We start from the raw sequence: 18,112 nt of genomic DNA, 5'->3' as shown, positions 1-18,112 counted from the left end.
AAAAATAACTACAAAGCTAATTAAAAGAGAAAGGCAGAGGGGCAGACATAAGGAGGAACTGGAGGTTAGAAAAGACAGCCACAGAGGTGCAATATGATGACTTTTTACTGTCCACTCTTTGGGTGCAGAAAAATGACCACTGGCGGGTGTGTTGTGGGTAGAGTTGGCACCCCCCCCCCACCTCTCCCCTCTGTGCTCTGTCCCCGCCACACTGGCCTCAGTAAGGGAAAAATCATGAAAGTTTCTTTGAGGAGGGAGGCAATGTCCTCTTCACGCTTCCTTCCTCAGAGTGTCTCCTTAAAAACACAATATGCTCAATATGAGGTCACAATTTTTGATTTTACAATGCAAGGTCTGACCCTCAGCTGTAAACCCATACCCCTGAAATTAACTCAGGAGTCTCTCATGAGCTATACAAAAGATACAAGCTACATCCTTTGTCTCTCAGGGAAATAGAACTTCCAGTGGATACATTTTTACCAGATAAATTACTTTTAACTGTATAAATTTGTGTGGATTTTTCCAGACTTTGTAGCCACTTTTGTGCTACCTTATACACATGTAAATCTGATAATGTTTAAATAAGTCATAAATTGTGTTCCCTCTTCTAACTGGTAGAGAGACATCTTTTGTTGGCAAGATTAGTTTGTCTCCCTGCTCCGGGCTGGTCCCACCTCAGGGCCTTTGCACTTGCTATTCCCTCTGCCTGGGCTGTTCTTTCATCAGATTTTTTTCACAGCATGTCCCCTCACCTTTGAGGTCTTTGTCAGCTTCCCTGTCTACTCTTATCAAATCACATCCCTTCCTCTCTTCACATCTTTTTTCCTTGCTTTATTGTTCTCTGTAGTGCTTAGCAGCATCTCGCATACTATATATTTTATTCATACATTTATTACCTATTAAAAGCCAAGACACAGCCACTTCAGGGCTCCATGTGGGAGGTCAGCTTGCCGTTGGAGTATGTTTCCAGGGGTTACAGCACCCCCTCCCCACCACAGCAGGTCTACTGCTCCCTGCTAAGAACAAACACCAGGGAGTTTACCCACAGGGGTAGCCGCCTTCCTAGAAAGCAGACTCTCAGACCTGATACACGCCACTCCTTTGGTTGTGGACCCCCTGTGATCCAGAACACATAGTTAATTATTGCGGCAAAGGCTGCTGTGGTCGACTGATCAAAGTCTGTTTCCTTTTCCTCTTGGAAACACAACTGTCTCAGCCCACTGGGGGGCTGAGCTAGCACAGACCGGGGGGATGAACAACAAACATTTCTTTCCCACAGTTCTGGAGGCTGGGCGTCCAAGATCAAGGCGCTGGCAGGTTCGGGATGGCTGTGTCCTCACATGGCAGAGGGGGCCCGGGGAGCTCTCGGGGGGGTCTCTTTTATAAAGACACTAATTCCATTCATGAGGCCTCAACCTAATCACCTCCTGAAGTCCCTCCCTCCAAATACAATCACACCAGGCATTAGGTTTCAACCTAGGAATTTGGGGGAACACAAAAATTCAATCTAAAAGACATTTCCTAGCCTCCTTTGCAAACGAGGGATAGCCATGTGGCTGGGATCTAAACAAGGGACTATGGAAGAACTGTAACCAGCCAGGTAGTAACTTTGAGGCTTGACCCAGGAGAACCTCCCATGAAAGCTCTTCTCTCTGTCTCTCTTTCTGTCAAATGCCAAGGATCAGCAGAGGACTCCATGGCCCCAGACTTCAGTCACATCATGGTCCCTTAGCAACCGTGCAAAGACCAACCAGATCTGCATTAGAGGTTGCCTGAGAGAAAAATATTTATTGAGTTGAAAAACTGAGATCTGTGGGTTTCTGGGTTACAGCAACTGAACACATCACTAATAAAACAATGTTTTCTTTTTCCTTTCTTATTAACCTCCCATATTTCAGTGCTCAAACTCCAGCTCTAGTAAGTAAAACATCCTCACAATCTGTCTGCCAAGTGAGAAGGTAACAGGGATTAGCAGCACACACATATAGCTACGTCTATGGCAAAAAATACACGGGTTTCTCCAACATTCTAAGCATTATCAACTCATTAACAATGCATAATTGTTCTGTAAGCTAATTTAGGGTTCCTCCTGCACGTCACTTCCTCACCCTAAAAATCCAAGCCGAGCAAAAATATATAAATGGATTACTACTCTTCAGCAAATGTAATACTACCCTAAAAATCACATATCAATGTGGAGACTTTTTAGGTGTGATCTTATTTTAAACTGACTTTCCACTTTCTGCTCACTCTGATAAAGGCAAATACTTTTAAGTGCCCTTCATTGTTCACGGGGCTACTTGGGTTCCTGGTCATTCCCAGGCTGTGCATGCTGGGAAATGTTTAATAGTTGGCTCTCTAGGGGAAAAACGTCATCCTGGTCTGCAATATTTGCCAGCTTCCATGATACAAATTCTCCTGCCGTAGCTGAGGCAAGTGACAGATGGGAAGGCACTGAAGTCATTGAATGCTGAGCTGGGGAGGGAGGTGCACGGCTGGCTCCCTGTGAGCTTCTCCAGAACACCACGGAGGTCTCACGGAACATTTTCTCAGCAGTAATAACAAGAAGCAGCTAATATTTATTGAGCACTCACTACGGGCCAACAACATTTCTCTGAATTTTCTTATGCTGCTATATAGAATTATAGTCAATCCTCACAACAGGTGTGTGAGGTTGGTGTTGAAGATGTGAAAGAATTGCCCGAGCAGCTGGAAGCTAGATGCTAACACGACTAAACATAAACAATGTACCGAGAGTAATCAGCCGAGGCCGCTCTGTTCCCTGTAATAGAACAAGTTGGAGACGATCACTCCATAACTATGTCTGAAACAAGAAAGAGATAAGGACACTCTCCAATAACCCCCCCTTTCCAGCTTAGCAGAGTGACTGCCCTCTGACCAATGACATGGCCAGCCCCCTTCAGTCCTCCTTCCTCCCCGAGGCCCCCAGCACTGAACTGCCTGCGCCCGACCACACCCCATCCAGGACTAGTGTCTGATTTCCCCCCACTAGCCCTGGAGGCATAGCTTCTCCCAACCCCCTCTTAGCTAGAGGACCCGAGATTCCTGGAGCCGACACTCTCCCCCAGGCAACAACAAGTTAGATAAACCTAACTCGGTTTGGCTACAGGTGCATCCTGGAGGTCCCTGGTCAATGGACTTTAACCATGTTAGCGGCTTCACTTTACAGGAGAGAAAATTCAGGTTTAACGTTAGGAGTCCTTAGGGAGTCTGTCCTCTGAGATAGGATTTCACACAGGAGGGTGGCCTGGCCCGCCAACAAGGAGCAGATGACCTGAGCTGCATTTGAAAGGCCTTGCCAGAGGGAGGAGGATGAGGAACTGGCTGCCAGGATGAGGACTCACAGGAGGGTAGCTCCGATTAGCCACAGAAAGACGCTGTTATTGCTCCTAAAGATGGGGGGACCGTGGGAAGAGGGGGCGTTAGGGCCCAGGGCTGGGGCTGACATTTCACTCTGATCCTTTAGGTTTATTTTTAACCCTGCAATCTCGAGTTTTCTCAGAGATCTCGGAGTCTAAGCGAACATGCACCAGTGGTCGTTGTGGCGTTCAGTTTCCCACACCCGACGAGCAGGGAGCCCAACCTGGGACTCGGTCCCAGGACCCTGGGAACATGACTTGAGCCCAAGGCAGACGCTTCACCAACTGAGGCACCCAGGCACCCCTCATTTATATATTTATTAAAACATTTTTTTTGTAGATTTAATACTGTGATCATGGCTGGAGGGCTGTCAGTCAAGTCGCGTGCTGTTGGACTCACCCCTCCCCTTCTCTTGCTCCTCTGTGTCACAGCAATGACGTTTCTGGGGCTCCCTCGCCCTCTGGCTTCTGGGTCGATTCCAGTGGGATGACTGAAAAAAGATTGATCAGCAGGAGGAAGGCCGAAGCCAAGATCTTTCTCCTCCCTCTCTCGCTCCTGCAGCAGATCCTGCCCTAGCTACTGCGGACCGTCCCTCCGCCTCCCAGCTCTGGCTGCCCCTCCCCAGGGGCATCGGCGCTCACTGTCAGCCCCAGCCCTGGGCCCTAACGCCCCCTCTTCCCACGGTCCCCCATCTTTAGGAGCAATAACAGCGTCTTTCTGTGGCTAATCGGAGCTACCCTCCTGTGAGTCCTCATCCTGGCAGCCAGTTCCTCATCCTCCTCCCTCTGGCAAGGCCTTTCAAATGCAGCTCAGGTCATCTGCTCCTTGTTGGCGGGCCAGGCCACCCTCCTGTGTGAAATCCTATCTCAGAGGACAGACTCCCTAAGGACTCCTAACGTTAAACCTGAATTTTCTCTCCTGTAAAGTGAAGCCGCTAACATGGTTAAAGTCCATTGACCAGGGACCTCCAGGATGCACCTGTAGCCAAACCCAGTTAGGTTTATCTAACTTGCTGTTGCCTGGGGGAGAAATGCCCTTGGGATGTGTGGTCTGTTCTAAGGTACGCAGCAGAAGATGTTTTGTAGATAGGAAGCCAGCTGTAAACAGCACAATGTGCATTCCCTTCTTTGTTCCCTTATCCTGTGTCAAGGTCCGAGTACAATGGTGTTTACAATTAATTGATCACAGCCAGTTACAGATTTCTGTACTCCTTCTCCACTCCCACTGCTTCACTTAACTAACCCTGCGTACGTGGAAGAATGTGCCTTACTAAGTCCCTGCTGTAAATATTATAGATCTATATCACTGTAGAAGGTATATTAGATTATGGAAAATAAACCTCGGGACCTCGGGCTATTTGCTCGGGGTCTCCTGTGCCTCGCTATACTGTCGTCTCTTTTTCTCAGTTCCTTCGCTGCCCCAGGTCCCCGACTCTCCGAGGTTGACAATCGGGGAGCCTGCTTCTCCCTCTCCTGCCACTCCCCCTGCTCGTGCTCTCTCTCTGCGTCAAATAAGTAAGTAAGTCAGAAAGAGAGACTTCCTCTGTTGGAGGTTGCTATGTTGCTATGTTGGGATGTGATCCTAGGACCACTGCAGCCATCTGGGGACCATGAGGGGCGCTAAGCTGACTTTCTAAGCCTGCAGAGTATAAAGATGGCAAGAACCTGGGTCCTTGATGAAACACCAGAAATTGTTCCCTAAGTTGGTCAGGGTTCAGTTGTAGAGAATAGAATGCCCTTTAGCTTGTCTAAGCAGGAAGGGACTTACAAGGTACTGTCTATAGTGAAGAACAGACTCCCCCAAGCTACACCGCAGAACGGAGCCCCCAAGGGAGCTGATGGCCCTTCTAGGACAAGGACTACCCTGCCATTGCCGCAGCCAAGGATCCCGCGAGCATCTGGAGGCCCTGCTCGCGGGCAGCTCTACCACCCTGTGGCTCCCGCTGCACCTTCGAGAGCAAAACAGATGCCTGTAGGCCTCTCAGTCCCTAGAACTCGGTGATGGGTCACTGTGGACTCGGCTCACACTACATGGGAAAATGAAAGGACGTTTGAAAATGAAGAAATGGCAGCCCCTGCCCATTTCTATCCCCCAAATCCCACAGGAGTGCATCTGATTTGCCAAAACGAAATCTCTCCCAAATCACAGCTGCATGAGAACCTGAGAAATGCGATCTTTAGTTTTCCTGCCTCTCTAGGACAGAAAAGACCGCTGGGGTGGGGGAGGGGGTTGGCTGTGGAGTGATCCCTCCCTCCGTCCTAACTCAGAACTTTTTGTTAAATGAGAAAAATCTTCTCTATTGTTTAAGCCAGTAAAGCAATCTGACGCCCCAGAGTATAAAATCAGTTCTTGGCAGCTGGGGTACTAGGACTTAGGTCTTCTGGACCTCAACCCTATTCTCCCACACCTACCACACCCTTCATTACCTTTGGTATTTATATCTCTTCCTTCACACATGTGTGGTTACCATAGTAAATAAAAGAGCTCAGAGATGTGACTTTCCAGAGGAGATGGTGTCAGCCAAATTAAGTCAAGAAAGGCCCTTCTAAGAGACAACCGAAATGGAATTTTGGAGATCTACCATGTTTAGCAAGAAACACAAGACTGACCCAGCTTCTTTATCCCTACAATGACTTTCATAAATGTGTGGTTTGTAGTCAGATATATATAATATATTACATATAGGTATATTAATATTACATATTAATATAATCCATATATAGGTATATTATATATTACTTATATGTAATACATAATATAATACCTAATATATAGGTATATATTAATATATTATGTGTAATATATAATATATTATGTATAATATATATGCAAATGGGGAGGGGTAGGCAAGACAATATTAAGAAATGTTAACCCATGTTTTACATCCTTTTGCATCAGGAAACTCTCCACTTTGCCTCATGCCTGAATGAAAAGGTTCTTACGACATTAATATGAAGAAAAATAAGTGCATTTTTAGCTTTCAAAATTATGTTTAGAAACCCATGCCCAAAACTATAATTTGAAGAAAAATTCTTGAGTCTCAAAATTCTGTCTTCGAAAAGCAGAACGGTGCAGGACTTGGGCCATCATGTTTATGCCATAAGATAAGGATCACAGAACAGTCTTTCAACCTGCAGGTCCTGGGCCATTAATGGGTTGTGAAATCAATACATTGAGTATATTGAGTGACCAAGATGTCTTGTAAGCAAATAGAACAGAATGGAATTATAAGAGTGATGGGAGAAAAAGAAACAAAGGCAGGACTTGGCTGAGGCTCACAGTCTCCAGGCAGAATCCCGAGGCTGGCAGATTGTAACACTCCTACAGCGATCTCAAGGACCTCCTTCAGTGCTTTGTCACCAAAGCCTTACTCCCCTTAGTGTCACTTTCCCTGATGGCTGTAAACACTCCCCAAGATAAATTTGCAATTGCCTCCAGAGCATATGGCCCAGCTGATAGACATCTGAAGGGTCTCGAGACTGATGTTCTACTGGGCAGTAGTGATGTCGTTTTTTGGAATGTTGGTAGGTTTGGGGGGCGCCGGAGCCCAAGGCCAAGAAAGAATTCTTGAGAAGCTATTTAATCAGTCGTCACTCCTTACAGGCCGGAGTGCCGCTCTCCCTGCCCACACGTCCTGTCCCCACATCACATCACGAGTATACACAGTGTAAATTAGAATGTGTGTCCTGAGATACAATATAAAATGTATTCCTTACTGAGGGCCCCAGCAAAACAAACAAAAAAGTGTGAGATTATGTTAGAACAAAGACAGAGGAACCACAGGCGTTAGAACCACAGGAGGGAAAGGAAGCTCGGCAGGCTTCCCGGTTCCTCCAGATGGCAGTGGAGAGCCGCGGACTCTCGGCCTCGCCGGCACGAGTCAACCCCCCTCTTCATCCCGCAGGTGACCGACAATTCCGAGCCAACAGGGAGCCCCCACGTTAAACCCTGAGTTTGCGGCCCACAGCATTCAAGCCGACCTACGGGATCTCCTAATTCTATTACAACGTTCTTGACGGCAACACCCACGCCTTTCAGTCCTTAGGGTCCCCTCTGAGCGCAGCCCTTGGCTTGTCCACTGACGGGACACGCCTCTGGCCTGGGGGACAGGGGGCTTGCTCCCCGGCGCGGGGCGCGTGCAGACACGCGCGGCGGCCACTAGGGGGCGAAGAGGCCTAAAGATGACCTTGTGGGACCTGAACGGAGGGGGGAGGGGAAAGAGGGGGGGAGGGGCGGGAGAGGGCGGGGAGGGGGAGGGGCGGGAGAAGGAGGGGAGGGGCGGGAGGAGGGGCGGGAGAAGGAGAGGGGGGGCGGGAGAAGGAGGGGGAGGGGCGGGAGAAGGAGAGGGAGGCGGAGGGGCGGGAGAAGGAGAGAGGGGGGAGGGGCGGGAGAAGGAGAGGGAGGGGGAGGAGCGGGAGAGGGCGGGGAGGGGAAGGGGCGGGAGAAGGAGAGGGGGGAGGGGCGGGAGAAGGAGGGGGAGGGGCGGGAGAGGGCGGGGAGGGGGAGGGGCGGGAGAAGGAGGGGGAGGGGCGGGAGAAGGAGAGGGAGAAGGAGAGGGAGGCGGAGGGGCGGGAGAAGGAGAGGGGGGAGGGGCGGGAGAAGGAGGGGGAGGGGCGGGAGTAGGAGAGGGAGGCGGAGGGGCGGGAGAAGGAGAGAGGGGGAGGGGCGGGAGAAGGAGAGGGAGGGGGAGGAGGAGAAAGACAGCTGGAAGTTGGCCAAAGAAGCAGAGAGGTGGAGGGAGCAGGGGAGGGGAGAAAGGAAGTTACTAGGGCGAAAACATAACTGGCTGGATGGCAGTTAGTTAGGATACTTCACATCTGTTAAAGAACAAAAACAACTCAGTAAATTTGAAAGCTCTAATTGGCTCTATAACGGGAGCCGCGAACCGGACAGCTTCCCCCCCACCAGCAAGTAGAGGGGGGGGCTCTGAGGGGCAGTATTAAAAAAAAAAAAAAAAAGAAGAAGGTTTTATAGGAAGGAGGGTGGGGCAAGGAGGTTATTAGCAAAAGAAAAGGAAGGATTGTTTCGGGCAAAGTCACCTTCCCCGTAGGAGTGGGGGGTGGGGCCCAGGTGCCACACTCCCTCATTGGGGCGGACCAGAAAGTTCCTGACTGGCCTGGTAAGGCTGCATTTCTGGGGAGATTGAAACTGCAGTTAGGTCAGGTCTAAAGCCCTGGTTTGGTAAGTGTCCCCATTTGGGGCCTGTAGTTTTCTTGTGGACACATTTTACAATGTGTTATAGATACTGTTTTATTTTCTCCTAACAACCCAGTTGGATCACGATTCCTACCCACTTTTATTTTCAACCTGAAATATTGTGGATTAAAACAAATTTTAGACGCGACAACATGAAGAGGAAAAAGTTGGCGTGGGGATGTCAAGACTGCTAGAGCTTTACTCTGTTTTACAGTTTTATTAAGTCCACTTCTGTGGTTATTCTGGAAAGCATCCAAGAGCGCAGTCCTTCTGTCGGAGCTCATAGACAAAAGGATCGAGCAGTACTCAAAACTTAACAGACGTCTGACTCCATGGAGTTGGCGTCCTAGCGAGAGGGAGAGAGAAAATAAACAAGTGACATACGCCAAAGCATGTCCGATGGTGACCTATATGTTATGGAGAAAAGCCCAGAAGAAAGATAAAGAAAGGCAGGGGAGGAGGGACTGGTCCGGGAGGGTTTTGAGCAGTCTCCTTATCTGTAAACCGCGGACAATAGCCCCCACCATAAGATTCTCCTGAGGAACAAATGAATTAGTAAAGGCCTTAGCAGGTGCTCCATAAATGTGAGCAATAACAAGAGAAAATGAGAGCTTATTACTGTAATCATAACATGTGGAGCTGTTCAGTTTGAGGGATCTGATTAATTTTTGTTTAGCTGCACAGAGCAGGGCTACAACCAAAAGATGAAAGTTCCAAGGAAGCAGAGTTTGCCCTGTAGGAGAGTAACTTTCTTACAATTAGCCTTGTTCATTTGTAAGGTAGCGAGGTGCCCATTTGGGGAGTGTTTAAGCAGAGAGCTGATGGCTGCCAAGTGAAGGATGCAGTTGAAAGGGTTACTGCTACCTGGTGTGGGCAACTAACAGCCAAGTTTTAAAATTCTTTTAAAATATCAGACTTAATATTCAACTAAAATTTACCCATAAACTAACCTGACCTATATGGAATGATACACATTCACTCGACAAATCCTTTTTGAATTCTTCTGTTGGTCATTTTTGGAGATGAAGCAGAGAGATTATAGTACAGTGGAAATGCACCTACTGTGTTACATCAAGATCGACAAACAGCAGGTGGCATCATGTATTTCTGCATTACTTTCTTTTTTTTAAGATTTTATTTATTTGAGAGAGAGAATGAGAGAGAGCACGAGAGGGGGGAGGGTCAGAGGGAGAAGCAGACTCCCCGCCGAGCAGGGAGCCTGATGCGGGACTCGATCCGGGGACTCCAGGATCATGACCTGAGCCGAAGGCAGTTGCTTAACCAACTGAGCCACCCAGGCGCCCTCTGCATTACTTTCATAACGTCAAAATGTTTTCCTTCTACAACCTAAATGATTGTCCACTGTTTTCTCTATTATCACGCCGATTCAGAACAGCATACGAGGTGATGTGGGAAACAAAGGCAGAAGAAAAAGTTAAATATCCTTACTGCTTACAGTCCATTGACAAGTCCTTAGGCAGAGTGACCTTCCTCTAGAAACTCAACTGCCTCAATGTTGATACTTTGCTAAGGGCAAAAGGCAATCTTAGCTTAACATTATCCCAAACTCCAGGTTCCTGTAAGACTTCTTTAACATATAAAAATTCTTTTGTAAACTTCCTTTATCTCTATGCCCCAAGATATGTTAGCAATCATCCTCCCCACATATGGCCCCCTGATCTACATCTGAAGGGTCTCATGACTGAAGGGTCTAAGTAAACAGTAATAAATGACCTTTTCCTAACACCAGCTAGCCCCTAGAGGTCCTGGAAACCCTGCTTCCAAAATTCCTTAGTGACTTACACTATCCCTAAGCCCCTCCCAATTTGAAAGTATATAATCAGTCACCTGTCACAACCCCAATGCGGCTCTTTCTGCCCACGGGTCCTGTCCCTGTGCTTTAGTAAAACCGCCTTTTAGCACCGAAGACGTCTCAAGAATTCTTTCTTGACCATTTGCTCTGAATCCCTACATTCCCACGTCACCAGTTACAAGCAGAAACTCTGGGGTGAGACATTTGGCTTTAAATCTGAGCAGCCTGCTCCTCTGTCAGTGACCTGGGGCAGCTTTACTCGGGTCTCTGAGCCTCAGATGTCTCTTCTGAGTAGAAGGAGCTCACCATTTACTGTTTAAAAGTGATGTTCTAAGGATTACATGTAATAATGCATCTATAAAACATTAGCAGAATTCCTGTAAAAGAGTCAGCCAGTAATTAGCAGTTAGTAAAGCTAGTTTGCATCCCCACCCCCACACACCACTGAATGTGAGGCACATTTAATGGCAACGATCTGACCTTGTTTGGACCCTGATTTGAAGAAACCAACTGTAAAAATACATTTTTGAGAGACATTTGGGGAAATTTACATATGACTGGGTTTAGATGACTCAAAGAAACTACAGTAGTCTTAATTTTTATTAGGCGTGATAAAGGCGTTGTGGTTTGGCGGGGGGGGGGGGGGGGGACGTCCTTAACTATTTGGAGACTTAACCTTATGGATAAAACTGTATGGTGTGTGGGGAGAAAAGTGAGAGCAGAGAGATGCAATATTTTCCATCCAGCAAAACATTAGAGTTGCTGAAGCTGGGGATGGACACCTAAGGGATTCTTTATACTATTTTCTCTACTTCTGTGTATGTTTGGAATTTTCTTTAATAAAAATTTTTAAAATATGCTGAAAAAATGGCATGAACACCTACCTAGTACACTGTTGAATTATAAAATGGCACGAAACTTTAAGAAATCATTTGGAGGGGGGGCCTGGGTGGCTCAGTCATTAGGCATCTGCCTTTGGCTCAGGTCATGATCCCAGGGTCCTGGGATCGAGCCCCGCATCGGGCTCCCTGTTCTGAGGGAAGCCTGCTTCTCCCTCTCCCACTCCCCCGCTTGTATTCCCTCTCTCGCTGTGTCTCTCTCTGTCAAATAAATAGAATCTTGAAGAATAAATAAATAAAATAAAATAAAATGTCTAACCCAACACTCGTAAAAAAAAAAAAAGAATTCATTTGGGAAAAAAAAGGAATTCATCTGGTAACAAAAATACATTCATTGATCCACAAATATTTACCAAACACCTACAATGTATCAGACCCTGTTCAAAGTGCCAGGGAAAGAGGTGAGCGAGCCGTATACAGAGTTCCGGCTCTACAGTGAAACAAATACACAAGATGCCTGAAGGAGATAGAACTAAGATACAGCTGTGGTTCTCAGCCGGGGATTGAGGATGAAAAGCACGCCCTCAGGGAACATTTGGCAACGTATGGAGACATTATTGATTATTGCAAACGGGGCGGGGGGGCGGGGAGAGTTCAGGGATGCTACTAAACATCTGACCACGTACAGGACAGCTCCCCACTGTCCCGGTCAAAATGTCAATAGTGCTGAGGTTGAGAAACTCTCAAGCAAGATGGGGTGGTCAGGAGTAGCCTTTTTGAGAAGGTGATGGCTGAGCTGAGCTGAGACAGGAATGATGAGAAGGAGTAAGCCTTCTTCTGAGAGGAGAACATGCAGGTGTGGGGGCAGAGTCCTTGGGGCTGGAGAGCTGAAGTGGAAAAGGAATAGACAGAAGGCCTTTGAAGGGAGGTGGCTAAAGAGGAAGTGGGGGAGGGGGCAGGTCACAGAGGGTGTTCCACTGGGGGCCATGAGCCCGAAGCACCAAGCCCACTCAAAATGCCGAGTCTCAAGCTGCACCCCAGATTTACAGAGTCAGTCTACATTTTAATAAGATCCCCACCTGGGGCATGGAGATCTGCATCTCAGTTAGGGAAGCATGCTCTGGAAAATGGTAAGGAATTGGATCTTATTTAAGCTGCAAGTGACCAGCTGAACTGGAAAGACCCCAGGCCCTGGGGCCTTGACCCAGCCAGCCCTGAAGGAGTCATCAGAGGGTCTTGGTCTTGTTATGAGAAGGAATTCAAAGAGACATGCAGCACAGTGGACAAGCGACATGAGGGGGGAAGTTTACTAAAATGAAAAGTATACTCTGGTGAGATGAGAGGGGGAGGGAGAGAGAGAGAGAGAGAGAGGGAGAGGCCACGACCTGGGGGTTGGGTTTCTATTACTGACAGTTGTTAACAAAGGGGGGGGAATATTCATTACTTGGAGCAAGGATTTCTTGGTAGGACAGTTTCCCACCTTTTCTTCCTCACTTGCTCAGGGCTTTCCTGTCGTGGCGCCACCATCTTGGGCCTGTCTGGTGGGATCCGGCCTCTCATGGATGCTGCCAGGACAGGCCTCTGACCTTCCCCACAGCTGGCCACGGCCTCCTCCTTGCTGACCTCCAGGCATCCCGTTAGAGCCTCACTAACTGCCCACCGTGACACAAGGACCACTGGCGGGTGCAGGGGGGAGGCTGCCATGGTGACCTTCCCTCCCCGTGGTGCGCGGTCCATGGGGCAGGGCCGAGTGCAGAGGAGGGAGACTCTTCAGGAAACAGTGGCAGCCGGCTATGCCCGAGATGAAGGCGCAGGCTCGGATCGCGGTGGTAACCGTGGAGGGGCAGAATGTGGATCCAGGTTTATTTGGAAGCGGAGCTGATAGGACTTGGTGGTGGGTTAGATGCTGGTGAGTTAGATGCTGGTGGTAAGGGGAGGATAGAAGCAGGGATGACTTCCCAGTTTGGCCTTGAGCATATGCATGGATGGCAGGCCACTAGGAGAATAGTAATGCAACCGGGTTCCCGTTGGCGTTGGGATTGTGTTCGTGTGTTCTGTGTTTCGAACATGCTACTTCTGCGGTCAGAGCTCTCTCCTGTGGTGCACAGGGCCACTGCCCCCAATTTTCCTGTTGTCAGCCGCGTGTCTTTGCCAAGCCACCCCTCCTTCACTTTCGGCTTGGCCGGTGGAATATCGGTGAAGTGGGCCTGGGCTCTAAATGTGCTTGATATAATCCCCTGAGATATTTGGTTTATTTTGAGGCATGGTTACAGTAGAAACCTGTCGAATATGCATACACCCCGTGTAGAGTAGATGTTAGTACCATTATTATTTTTTTAAAGATAAGAATGGTAAATCCTTGCCACTGATTAGTTGGGAGACTATTTTGGCTATGTCTGAGGTTCCTATTTTGTGAATCTGAGCAGCTTAATCATTGCTGAGCATGAAGATGGGGAAGGAACCTGAGGACAAAGGGCCCTTGCTTAACTTCAGGGCAAGATCTGGATAAGGGATAATCCAGGGTCGAGAAGACTCCCTTGCACCTGAAAATCTGTTTCCAACCTGCTCACTATTTCCTGAAGTCTATTTAATGAGGGACATAGCCTTTTATTCAGCAATTAGAAATCACAGATTTCAAATGCAATATTAAAAAAGTAGAGCAAATGAGTTTTTAAGGTAGATAATGATGATCTCCCTCACTCTCTCATCTTTCTTTTTTTATTCAACCAGTGGTCTGGGCACCTGCCCCTGTGTTTCAGGCACTAACTCCAGTTCCCCTCAAGTATGCCAATGTGAAAAACAAGAAGGCTCACCTTACAGAAGCTCATCTGATAAGGGATAGGGTTAAGAAGTCAGCAGGCCCTGGGCATCTGAAACTGAGTACCCAGAGGAGACTGGATATCCTGAAGTCAGACTTCTCGAATTCCACAAATTGGCCTCAGGTACAGTCTATTTTTTTTTTTAAAGATTTTATTTATTTATTTGAGAGAGAGAGTGAGAGAGAGAAAGAGCACAAGAGGGGGGAGCAGGAGAGGGAGAAGCAGACTCCCTGCTGAGCAGGGAGCCCGATGCGGGACTCGATCCCGGGACTCCAGAATCATGACCTGAGTCGAAGGCAGTCGCTTAACCAACTGAGCCACCCAGGCGCCCTACAGTCTATTTTTAAAACAAACAGAAATAGGGGCTAAAGGTATGTGCTTCATTCCGTGCATGGATGAGCCCATGCAAGCTTTCGGACTCTCCCAGAAATTACCATCCCCGGAGCTGAGACCAGCATTTCTGGAGAGTACCTCTCTCTTGGCTGACAACAGCCCAACAACAGACAAAGCAGAAAAGACTGTCCAGGTTTATTTGTTCTCTAAAATGGGGCTTGTTTCTCAGGTCCCCTCCGAATAAAAACAGCTTTCCCCACTGAGGCTGAGGAATTTATCCACCAAAATTCATGTTTTCCTTCCAGAGTACAGCATCATCTCTGGTGATTAGCTGTCCAGTGAGGGAAGACATTTCCCAGCATCTCTTGCAGCTGGGGCGGGGGGGAGAGGGGGGCCCATGGATTGACTCTCAGCAATAGAATATGGGTGGAAGTGAGGTGTGTCACCTCTGGGCCAAAGCCTTTAGGAGATGGCCACTTTCTTTTTTCTGGCCACATGTGGAGGACCCTGCTGTCAGGGATGGAGGCTCACAGATGAAAAGGGTCACACCCACAAAACCTACCTGCCAACCAGAAGCAACTGACAATTATGTGAGCAAGACATTAATTACTGTTGAATTGAGCCCCTGACACTTTGGAATATCTTGTTACAGCAGCTAGCGATACTCTAAGCAATTTATATACCTTTCGTGTTCTAGAATATATAGAAATAGCAATCGTTCTTCGGGGAGGAGGTGTTTGCAAAAGTTTCCTCGCTTTCCCCAGCTTAGGAGCCCGTCCTTAAATAGCCCTGACGCAAATGACATCAGAGGAATTTGGTGACGTTCGCCTGGTAATCGAGGTGCCCAGGCCAAGAGCACGTGACCTTATCAACAAGTCTGGCACTTTGGTGTGTCCTTAAGCAGTATCTGGGAGGGGGTGGGGTGGGGGGAACCGAGCCTTCTGGGGCCCTTGCCTGAAGTTTAGCATCTAGTTTGGTTCTGTGTGTCAAACTGACGTGGATCCTCCAGGCAAGAATGGAATGTTTCATTCTCATTGATAGGATTTTGAGCATGAAGCTTTTGGTAGCCTGTGAATTTTAAAGACCACGTTTCCCAGCGAGTAAGAAAGCAGGAAGCCCTCGGAGAAGGGGCTTGTTTGCATCTTCGTGGCTGCAGCATTACATTGGGAGAAATAGTATCTCCCGTTAACTATGCAATTGGCTTTAGCAAACGTGTCTATTCTCCCAGCCTGCTCACTGGCAGGGCAGATTTTTACATTCCGAGCTAACTCGTCCTTCCTCACTCCTCTGTAATGCCATGCCCACTCCTATTTTATTGTGTCTCTGAACTCAACCCCATGCCTGTCCTCAGTCCTTCACAGTTTCATGATTTTATGCTTGTGGTTCTTCGAGTGATCTGTGGGGCCCTCGGGTCCTCAAGAACACCTAGTCCCTTCCTGAGGAGCACTTCTCCCAGCAGGTGCCGGGGAATGGACAGGAGGGAGCGCGAGTTCCAGAGCCCTCCTGCTTCCAGAAGCCCTACTGGAGGCAGTCTTGATTCTTCCTGGATGGGGCCAGGTACCTCGGGCCAGACTGCCAATAATGTCAGAACGGCCAGGCATTTTGGAGCTATGGATACCCAGGTAAAAATAACCCACTGATCATTCTAGAGCAGACAACTGAAAGTTACTCCTACACATATTTCGAATACCATATTGGTGCCTGGAGCACTTCACAGCTGCATTTTTTTAAAGATATTATTTTATTTATTTATTTGACAGAGACACAGAGAGACAGCACAGATAGGCAGAGTGGCAGGGAGAGGAAGAAGCAGGGAGCACGATGCGGGGCTCGATCCCAGGACCCCGGGATCATGACCTGAGCCGAAGGCAGACGCTCAACGACTGAGCCACCCAGGCGCCCCTCATAACTGCGTTCTTGACAGGTGAGCTGAAGTATCCAGGGGAAAGTGCACTGATGTCTGCCACTTACTTTAAAAGGCATGAAAAAAAAAATAAGTAAGGATTGAAATACACAGGTGAGAATGAATGGAAGGATAGATTATAACAAAGTAAGCAGCAGTCCAGAGCTGGTCTGGCTGCTCAGAGATACATCCATACGCAACCCCCCACCCCGCCCCCACAGTGGCCTCCGGAGACTTCTGCTCACTTCTCAGTGGGACGTGGGGGCAAGTGCAGAGTTCGGGCTCTAAATCCACCTGGGAGCACTCCTGGCTGGTCCCTAGGAACTGCCTCTACCGCCTTCCAACTGTTTCTGTGATGCCTTTGAGAAAGAGAAGTTTTCCTCCAAGAAGAACTCCTCCTGACCCTATGGTATCAGGTCAAGAACTTCCTTGTGTTGCTCCAGAGGGTCTGAGCAGGGAAGGCGAAGGGCAGGGCGAGGAAGGAGAAGAAAACGTCCCCGCGGTGACTGGCACCCAGCGCTTTGGGTTCAGCTGTGTTCCCGATAGCTTCTATGGCCCTCCAGGCGCACACTGCTGTAGGCCCGGGGGGCTGATCTCCAGGCTCTCCCACCAAAGGCCCCCAGGCCCCCTCCTGCAGCTGGACAAGTGGTGTTCATGACCTCGGCAGAAGGGGAACCTGTGCAGGTGGAAACTAGGGGGTGTCTCTGGAAGAAGGTGTCCGAGGGGACTTGGCATAGAGTTTGGGCTTGTGTTAGGGAATTTGGGGGAGGGCTCATGGAAGCAGGGCTTTGCTCTAGACAGGATGCTGCCGGGGAGGTGGGGAGGTGTCATTCTTTATGGGGTTAGGGGTTAGGTCTTAATAGGTCTGGTGTAGGAGGAAGACTATCTATGGAGGCTACAGCTGGAACTGGTGAAGGTTCAGCAGTCTGTCGAAGCCTCTCTCCCAGGGCGATGTTTGGTCCCCGCTGTGGTGTGGACGTGTTTTCCTCCACATTCATACACAGTTGCTGAGTGGTCTTGTGCTCATCTCGATCCATCATAGTGACAAATGCTCTTGCCTGATGTTGCTGTGCTGTGAAATTGCTTATGTTCAACAGAAAACTGAGACCGGGCCGATGTCCGGGTGTTGAGGGTTGCATTTTTCCTTCTCAGGGCACCGTCTTGACCTGTGGCTTCTGGCTGGGGTTGGTCCATGGGGAGCCATAGCAGATGCTAGAAGAGGGAGAGAGGAGAGAGAAGTCTGGGTACTTATTCCCCGGGGGGCTCCCTCCCCGCGGGGCCACCTGTAGCTGGCTAGACATTCCCCTTCAAAGGTCAAAGCTCCTCTTAAGAGAGCCCTCTCTACACGACTCTGTTCTTTTAGGTCTTCAGAACAGCCTCTTTTCCTCCTCTCCTTGGGGTTAGGGGTGGGTGGTAACCCCCGGGGTTCCTGGCCCCAGGGTAGAGCTCTACCCCACATTTTGTAAACAGCTCCAGAGGGAAACCCTTCCTGAATTATCCAAGGTGAGTGTGCTGTCTGATACCTGTTGAGAGCCTCCCTGGGACAGGAGGCTCCCCAGAACGCAGGCTCCTTGATCCTTCTACAGCGCTGGGCTCTGATAGAACTTGTATTGGAATGAAGCGTTATGAAGATGGCAGGATCCTTCTGGAGCGCATGGCTGAGTCCCCAGCCCCAAAGCAGAACTTTGTGCAGCCACAGAGGCTGCGAGCCTGAAAAGGGCTCTGGGGCAGACTCTCCTGTGTCACCCGAGTTCCCTCCCCGGCCGGGAGAAGACAGGCAGTATGTGCACTGCAGGTCAGGCCCTGGGCAGCCTCGGGAAAGCACGCT

The sequence above is a fragment of the Mirounga angustirostris genome, unplaced genomic scaffold, assembly GCF_029215605.1.
Source record: "Mirounga angustirostris isolate CCGP_5_RB_7025 unplaced genomic scaffold, mMirAng1.0.hap1 SCAF_8, whole genome shotgun sequence".
Classification (NCBI taxonomy): domain Eukaryota; kingdom Metazoa; phylum Chordata; class Mammalia; order Carnivora; family Phocidae; genus Mirounga; species Mirounga angustirostris.
The sequence above is the reverse complement of the archived record's forward strand: the minus strand, read 5'-3'. Positions refer to the sequence as shown.